This window comes from Schistocerca nitens, chromosome 9 (assembly GCF_023898315.1).
Source record: "Schistocerca nitens isolate TAMUIC-IGC-003100 chromosome 9, iqSchNite1.1, whole genome shotgun sequence".
Classification (NCBI taxonomy): Eukaryota; Metazoa; Arthropoda; class Insecta; order Orthoptera; family Acrididae; genus Schistocerca; species Schistocerca nitens.
The window spans coordinates 420,288,038-420,297,356 of NC_064622.1; the positions used below are offsets into that span (position 1 = coordinate 420,288,038).

The window sequence follows — 9,319 nt, forward strand, 5'->3', positions numbered from 1 at the left end:
GAGTGTTTTGTTTAGACAGCGCAACACTTGCTGCTCTGGGCCAGTATAGTCACTCTTCTGTCCAGCAGGAATGTGTAGACTGTGAACAAAAAGGTTACATGTTATCAATATGTACCCATATCGATAGAGGTACAAAATATAAAAAAGTGTGTGTACAAAATGTCAAGCAGACTGGATCATATACTCACCATCCTACTTCTTGTGCTCTAGTCTGAATGGCGTTTTGTGTGGTGAGCGGAATGCTTGCTTCTCTGGACTAAAACCAGCTTCTTCCCGGCCTACAGGTCTGAGTAGTGCTGGCCACGAGGGCCATTTTGTGGAGTGTGCAGAACAGGTGTTCCTTGGGGCCTAAATTGGCACACTCCCATCTAACATGCTTGAGAAGACTGTGAACAAAAGGGTTAAAGTTTATCAAAATGTATCCATATTGACAGAGCTAAAAAAATATAAACAAGTTTATGAACACATTATCACATCAGTGTTGATTGTATACTAACCAGTCTACTTCTCGCACTCAATTTCTAGCGCGCAGGATGCTGGCTCCAGATGGGGTAGAGCAAGATCCTGTCCACCTACCATGCCTGAGTGCACTGTGAAGAAAAAGATTAACTTTCATGAAAACGCACCCTTGTTTACAAAGGTAAGAAACATAAACTGGTCTAAGAACACAATAAAATTTACAAAACTGATTAGTTAGTTGTGCAGTAAATTTAATCTCAACTGTTTACACCAAGAGATGTGTAAGTTTACAGTGTAGAAAACATAGGGTAAAATGTTGTTATGATCAAAACACAAATGTCGCGTGAGTATCTACAGCAAGTAGTTTAGTTCTTGTGTTCGATGCTGAGCAGTGGTGGAGCAACTTTGTAGTGTTTTGGAGAGTGGATAGTAAGCATTTTATCCATTGCTGTAACTTTTTATTATTTAACGCTGGTTAAGACAGTCATACAGCCATCCAACACACCATTCAAGCAATTCTATCTTTGCAGCATAAATTCAGAAAATTTTCATCCCTCGACTTCACTATCACACACACACACACACACACACACACACACACACACACACACACATTAATTTCAGAGTTGCTGACTGCATAGGTCGTCACGGTGGGTTTATTCTTTTTGGGAATAGCTATCTTATTTCCATATTGTCTGCAATGAGGATGCTCGATAATAGGTTCAAGGCAATGACATCGGTATCAGGCAGAAGCGGCAGGATGGTGGAAGGTCTCCTGTATCCCACATACAGAATCTGATGAAGTAGTATGCATGTCCCATATTTCCATCGCTGGTAGGCAAACACGATGTGGTTAACTTCATCTCACACTCTGTATTGCCATGTAGTGAGCCCACCCTCCTAGTTATGTAAAAATGTGATTTAAATGGTTATTGCTTGAATTTTAGAAGTGCCAATGCTTCATAAGCACCTTGCAGTATAGTTCACCTAGTATACATGTGGAGTTGTCGTATATCCACTGCCTTATAAAAAAAAGAGTGAAACTCCCAGAAACCATGGTCAGATAACAATGTAACTTCATCTATGTTCACACAATCCATGCATTTAAAACTTCCTGACAGATTAAAACTGTGTACCAGACCAAGACGCGAAGTCTGGAAGTTTCATATTAGCGCACACTCGGCTGCAGAGTGAAAATCTCATTCTGAATCCACGTATTTCTAAAAGATTAGTGTAGCAATTCTCTAATAAGACAGAATGGCCACCAAACTACGTTAGTGGTGTTCATGTTTGGTGTTGTACCGGAACTGGTAGGATATATAAGGAACATGAACAGCTTCAAATGTTGAGTGGTCACTGTAAATGACATTGATATGCTGCATACACACGAGAGACAGCATTACCAGCTCCTGACTGGACTGAAGTAGCCTCACAATGGGCGTCCATTTGGTTGTCTGGTCAAATAATGCAGTGTCAAGATGTCACATTGGTTTAAAATTGAACACACACACACACACACACACACACACACATATGTGTAGGCTACTGTTTACACTACAACACAAATGTATCCATCTGGAGTGATGCCATGACTGGGAAGTACAGACTGCTCACGAATGGCTTTGCACTGAGTTCAGCAATAAATCGTTGTTCTACATTACCCTGACGACAATGGTCAACGAGTGTGGTGGCAGCATGGGGGGAGGTCCCATTCATCCACTGGTTTGGAGATACACAATTTGTTTGCACCTGGTCTCATATTGAGATGAGCTATCAGATACGATTTCAGGTCATGGCTGGTAGAGATTAACTGAACTGTGATAGCACCCTGGTTTGACATGGACATGCTGCACCATCATGCATTATCTCTCATGTGACAGTATCATGTTGCATTTTTTTAACAGCACAATGCCTATCCACACATGGATGTATATCTGTGAACTGTCTGTGTAACTGAGATACCCTTATGGCCTGCAAGATCCCTAGATCTATCCCTGATGGTGCATGATTTAGACCAGTTCGAACATCAATGACGTCGTCATTCCTGTATCCAAAATATCAAGTATGATTACAATCGTCGTGGGTTGGGATACCTCAGGAGAAACTCTTTCTAACCAATTTAGATCATGCATCCAGGCAGGAGGGATTTCAGCATCTTGCTGATAAATGAAGTAATTTTGACTCAGTGTGTTAATCACTGAAATAGCATCATGTGTCCTCTCAACTCATGAAATTTCATTTCATCTCCTCCGCCTTTTCTGGGCATTTCTCTATTTTAGTCAAACAGTGCAACTTGGACTCCACTACAGCGATGTTCTCTGATAGAGGAAGATGTTATCCATTTGTGTCTTAATGCTTAATTTTATTTTGATTACAGATGACATGTTCTGGATCTCATCGTACTCTTGACTGCTCCTGGTAATCTCTTATTTCGCTAACCTCTCAACCATGTTAGTCCAATTAGGATGACTATTTATCCTATCTGCAAAAAGGGACAAAAATATTGTTTCAGGCCATGGAGGAAGTATATCTAAAACAGTAAATTTTATCAATGGTGTTGGTTCCTCTGTGACGAATATTTATAAAAAGGGAACTAACGAGAACTTATTTGGAAATGAAAGTATTTGCATGTGTAAATGCGATTGGCTTCTTGCAGCATCAATTGACAGTGACAGTAACATTTCAAAAGACATTTCTCTCCTTACATCTTTTCATTTTGACAACTGACTTTTCATGAATATGAATTTTTCACTTTTATTCATTCATTACTTCTTCTTCTTTTGAGACTGCCTTTGTTCTGCATCATGCAAAGGGTCGGCAGTGTTTTGTACAGAACTGAAATGGTTAATTTTAAGGGATGGCCGGATTACTTTCCTTCACCACCGCATACTCCCCCCCCCTCCCCCCTCCGGGATGGTATCAGTGTACCCCAGCTGCCTGCGACGAGAGTAAACCATGAAATAGTGCGAACAAGAACATCCTAAGACTTTGTCGTAAATATCTCAACTCTAGACAAAGGAGTGCACCTCTTGTGGGTTAATTTTAAGGGCTTGCCGGATTACTGGTCTGGGGGCATGTATTGGTTCAGTACAGAATTGTGTCATAAAACTGTTGACCCAGTCCTGACACAAGCTAGCTAGTCCACAGCTGATGTAACTGGTTCTTGATATCCTGGATAGTTTCACTGGGATGGAGATGGCATATGAGCTGATGTCTCATATATTCTATTGGGTACAGAGCTAATAGCTAAACATAACACAGAGAGCTGATAGGGATGCATGTTGCATGTGGACAATCGTTGTCCTCTTGAAAAATGGCGGCATGATACTGTCTCATAGAAGGCACCACATGAAGATGCAGGACGTAAGTGACGTACTATTGTGCCGTCAGAGTTCCCTTGGTCAATACCAGCCACTACCGGAAGTGATACCCGATTTTTCCCTACACTGGAAGAATCATACAGCAATACTCCAAATGCAGCCTTTTGTGTTGTGGTGTTAATGCCAGCCTACACATGGCGTAGTAATCCCCTAGTCTGGCTGCTGGTTGTCTCTGACCAATGTTGCGGGATGACACAGAATGTAGAGGGAGTCCATTAATTGTTCTCAAATAGCAGACAAGGATATCTAAGGGTTACAATATGTTTCGTGCACAATAAGGAGAATCTCCCTTGTGGTGTAATCATTAGTGTTTGATTGGAACCATGACGATGAGTATGCCTGCCCTCATATTCCCTGCCGTGCAGGATTAGCCGAGTGGTCTAAGGCGCTGCAGTCATGGACTGTGAGGCTGGTTCTGGCGGAGGTTGGAGTCCTCCCTCGGGCATGGGAGTGTGTGTTTGTCCTTAGGATAATTTAGGTTAAGTAGTGTGTACGCTTAGGGACTGATGATCTTTGCAGTTAAGTCCCATAAGATTTCACACACATTTTATTCACATTCATATTCCCTTGCAGTCCACCATCGGGCCACTGTCACATCTGAATGCTTCAAAAACTTACACCTGCCATGAGGACTCTTTGAAACTCAGTCATGCGCTATAATTCCATTTCACATCAGTTCACAGCGTCTCTGTGCCCTTCACAGTCATCACTTAATGTTGACGCTGTTTTGCCTCTTATAATTTTACCAGGCCTAGCAACAACACTAAATATGAACAACAGTAATGCACGTATGTATGTATGGTGTCTGTTCTTTCTAACATGTTTAAAAGAACAGACACCTCAAAATAATATCTTCTGTGCAGATGCACTTACTTGTCTGAATACTTGTGCGACTCATGTGACTGGAGATAATGGACGGAGGACACTACATCTGTAGTGTGTGGCATATAGGAATTTGGGCAGGGCAGGAGCTGTGCTCAGGTGGCTTAAGTGATTAAGGGAACTGCTATAGAGAAGTGGTGTGGTGTCACAGCCAGACACCACACGTCCTAGGTGGTAGCTTAAATCGGCCGCGGTCCTGTAGTACATGTCGGACCCGCGTGTCGCCACTGTGTGATCGCAAACCTAGCGCCACCACAAGGCAGGTCTCGAGAGACTGACTCGAACTCAGCCCAGTTGTACGGACGACCTAGCTAGCGACTAGACGTACGAAGCCTTTCTCTCTCATTAGCCGAGAGACAGAAAAGCCTTCAGCTAAGTTAATGGCTAAGAACTAGCAAGGCGCCATTAGCCTTACAGTGATTGTGTTCACCATAGAGATGTACAACAAGGATAAATAAAGTTAAGTATTATACCAGCTACATATTTTCTTCATAGCATTAATTACGTATCCTGTTCCAGTACTTCACGCCCGTCTGCGTTAGTCATAGCGTGCCTTAAGCCACCTCTATCTACAAGGTGTTGGCCCAGCTGCCGACACATCAAGTGGAGCATCCGGATTCAAGTTCTGGTCCAACACAAATTTTCACATGACGCCATTGGATTTAATACAATGCCTATATGTGGCTGTGTCTGTGAGATTTCTAACACTAGGGCACTCTGGTGGGCCCTTCTACCAGTCACAGAGGACTGCCACTCTAATCGTTTACTTCCCATTGATGGTGTACAGGTACACAAAGTCACACTTGACATCCGGCCAAGTCTTCTGGGTGCTTCATTAAGTAATTTATTTATTTTCAGGCAGTATAATTTGTAGTCAGTTTGGAAGTGATTTTGTTAAATATGTGCTTTATCAACTAACTGCCTACCTGACTGTTGATATCGCTGTGGAAGAGTCCTGCATTAAGATTCTTTAGTTTGATGGAATGGTAGACATCACTGTCTTCCCAACTCCTTTGTCGCGTCCGCCCTGCTCCGTCCGCCCCCCTTTTTCTGTGCCCTCTTCCTCTATCGGCTACCCTCTCCCCCCCTCATTTGTTCGGCCCCCACCCCAGACCCATATGCAATTGTACTCTGTAGTGCAGTATTTTCTGTGAGTGTTCAGTGTTGTGCGTCCCATTTTTAAAGTTCTGCGAACAGAAACCAGACTGTCGCCATGTCTTTTAATTGTGCCTGTCTGTTTCCTAAGGGTTTTGAATCAGCATCACTGACGTCTTTGTTCTTTTATTTTTCTTCACAACTTTTTTGCCATGTACAAGTTTTAAACAGTCAACATTTTATCACCTCTTTATATTGTTATATCTTCTCATTATGTTTTTTAAATTTATCTGTAGGCTGCAGAGCGGTGTATTACGCTGCTGCCAGCCCGTCCCCCTTCTGGGTGAGGGGGGGGGGGGGGGAGGGGGCTGGGAAATCGAAACGCAATAAAGAAAGAAAGAAAAAGTTAGACATCTTGCATGAAATGAATTTTTATCTTAAGAACCAGTTTCGAAGTGGGTGTTCCATGTTGTGAATGTAGAAGCGAAATACCCTAAGGAGAAACTTCAAAAGCGCATTTAAAAAAGCTCAAAGTCAGTTCAAAGGACTCTCAGCATTGTTGAATTTCCGTAGGTTAGTTATGGTTCAATTATTGCCTCCTGGAGAAAAAAAAGTGAACTTAAAACAGTAGTTTTGCGAAAATGGTGAATACCGTTTTGCTAGTGACTGAGGTGGCAGAACTTCATTAAGATTGACACAAAAATCATACGCTGTGTAATGTGGGAAGCACTTTAAAGGTCGGTTGACTATACTTTTGCTATCGCATTAACAAAAGCTAGTTTCTGATTTAATTCACTATGTGCGTGGGTCAAAACAGTGGCGCAAAAAAAGAACCTGCCACAATTTTATCATCTGCTGAATAATTTCTTTACGCAGAAAGAGGTATCGAGGAAACCTCATCAGAAGCGTTTGCTACAGTCAAAGGATGTGTTTCTTCCACATTTGAACTTACTTGGCACAGAAAAGTGTAAGAATCTATAGAACCTTGACAGCTCCATGAAGCCAACTGTTCTGCGACCTATAGCTATATACGATCATAGACTTCGGATGAAACTTCTGAAGTTCCTCAAAACAGAGGTTTCATAATTTTTGCATTCCCTCGTAAAACTGTGCAGACTGAAACAAAGGCTAGGTCACTGGATTGGTTTTAAACAGTACATACAGTGCTTGCCTCACATGAACGTTTGTGACTTTTCCAGGGTGTGGTACAGGTGTGCAGGAAGTAGTTACGCCTGCTAAATTGTATACAAGAATTTACCCCACTTACCAGCGAGAAGACTCAGGCTGTCCACGGACATCTCTCTTACAGCACCCTCTTCTGCTGCTGCTGCTGCTGCTGCTGCTGGTGCTGCAGCAGGTGGCCCAGACCAGTCTTCGTTCTTCGCTACCCGTTCATCAGACTTGCTGCAAGGACGAGAAACATGCTTCAGTATATGACTGGACTGCACATTGACTAACGTTTCTACAACTTCCACTACTATGGACACCCTGGTAATAAAAAAGACTGTCATGCTCATTAGATTAGCACAGCTAACGAAAGCTCTCTGTGCTCTGCCCAATTTTGAAGAATGTCTTTGGCCTATCTTGTTCTGAGACGAGTTTCCCTAAGGTTCTCCAGTCCTAGGACTGTTTGCTGATGTTATATCTTCAGAACTATTCCTTAACAGTGGTTGGAATTTTTAACGCTTGTCTTCCAGATTACTCATGTTGACACATACTATTGAAGAACAAGATGTGTCACATGTGTGGCCTAGGATTTAGATGAAGTAGTGTTTGGACTGGGAGCTGTGTACGCGTGGGACTTATTTTAACAATTATTTTGTTTAACATGAACAGATTAGAAATACGCTTTCCTTAAGTAAGATATTTCTGTAGCCTATAAAGATACTGACATTGGGCTCCAAACAATCAATAAAAAGTATCTTCCATCAAACAACCTTACCTTAGCCGAATCATACACAGCTAACAACGACAAAAATATACAATGCTTGGCTCTCGGACATAACCAGTAATAATATGAGAGACAACTTAAGTAGCAAAACACAGAATGGAAAAGCACTCTTGGATCTAACTAGGATCGTAACACATAATTGCGTATTTGTTTACTACTACCACTGTCACCATATAATACCACAATGAACTACACACTATGCTCTGTAAAAGTTCATTTGCAGCTGAAAGTGTTTTTTTTTCCAGAAACATCTTATATAATAATGCAACAAGTTGATTTTTGACATAGAACAAGTAACAAGATGATTTTAAGCACAATAGTCTCAACAAGAGAGTTATGTTCAGAGCATAGTTTAAGCTAACATTTTAGAATCAATACAATTAATCACACTCACATCATGTAGTTAACAAATTGAAGTGCTCGCACTCACTGCACAAACACACCCACACTTCTATGTGAAATCAATAAACAACCACACCTTGTCACACAACAACCACAGACTTCCAAGTGGAATGCTTTGCTAGCAGAGGTACCCAATGTACAACTAGTATACCACGCGATACACCGTACCAACCATAAAGTCACCAGCATGCAACTGTCAGCTGCCAAAGTTCTCAGTTAGTGCTCCTCTTGATATGCTGAAGCCAGTTTCTCTGCCTCAACTGGGATCACTGTCCATCTGGCTGTGAACAGGCACCAACCACACCACCAAGTTGTTGTGTCCACACAGCGGCCATGCCTCTCACAGACTGTAGTGACATTTAGGTGACAGAAGTGCAGTGCATCAAATTCTTGAGGCCCTCAGCAACATTTCTGCCCAGAACCTGCACAATCGTCTCCATGGAGCGGCTCAGTAACTCTAACATCTTCAAGTACATGCCACAGTATGGATACATTGGCCACCACGACATTTTGACCGCTGGTGCTTCGCTGTAGACTTGTTCACCTCTTATAACTGGTGCTGGAAGACATCGCTGTTTCCTCTGGTTGCAGCTGACTCACTATGCCACCATACATGCTCGATACTAGCTCGACCACAGTGGCACTCACAGCAGTCACGTGTCTGTGCTGTCTGCCATCTTGGGTCCACAGAATGACACTCCATTCAAACTTACTCTCTGGACACAGCAAAATAAATCATGCCACTCGACTTGGCACCCATGGTTGGGATGTACTGAACAGAATGGCATACATGGCATAAGCTCTGCGATATCAGTATGTATGTCACCATTTAGCCGATGTCGTGAGGACACAGCACTGCTGTGTCAAGGTGCACCATGAGCACCGATTTGAGGAAAACAACTACCTCTACAGCCTCTTGTCGACATGTGAACACTGTATTTATACTGTAATTTATTATTGTCAACTGTCGTGGCTTGTGACTGTGGATTGATGGATAATAATGCAGCAACTATTAGCCGTTTTAATGCTGGACGACAGCATCCTGCCAACATCCATATCACCTACACTTGTTGCACAACACAAGCACTGAAATTGCTGTGGGCACAAGAAAAATGTTATGGTTCTATGTCCCCTTGATGCCGAGAGTGCT

General features: G+C 42.4%; 2 long non-coding RNA genes across 2 annotated transcripts in view; one reads left to right on the plus strand and one right to left on the minus strand.

Annotated features, from left to right (window-relative positions):
• LOC126203653 (uncharacterized) overlaps positions 1 to 626 on the plus strand; it is a 29,053-nt gene extending 28,427 nt beyond the window's left edge. Inside the window, exon 5 of the long non-coding RNA XR_007540338.1 lies at positions 526 to 626. This is a non-coding gene — a long non-coding RNA (uncharacterized LOC126203653). The remainder of the gene's footprint in view (positions 1 to 525) is intronic.
• On the minus strand, positions 323 to 7,146 carry LOC126203654 (uncharacterized). The gene is made up of 3 exons (XR_007540339.1): positions 7,084 to 7,146; positions 498 to 590; positions 323 to 386 (listed from the first exon to the last, which is right to left on the minus strand). It is a non-coding gene; the product is annotated as an uncharacterized LOC126203654 (long non-coding RNA).
• Between the last annotated feature and the right edge of the window lie 2,173 nt (positions 7,147 to 9,319).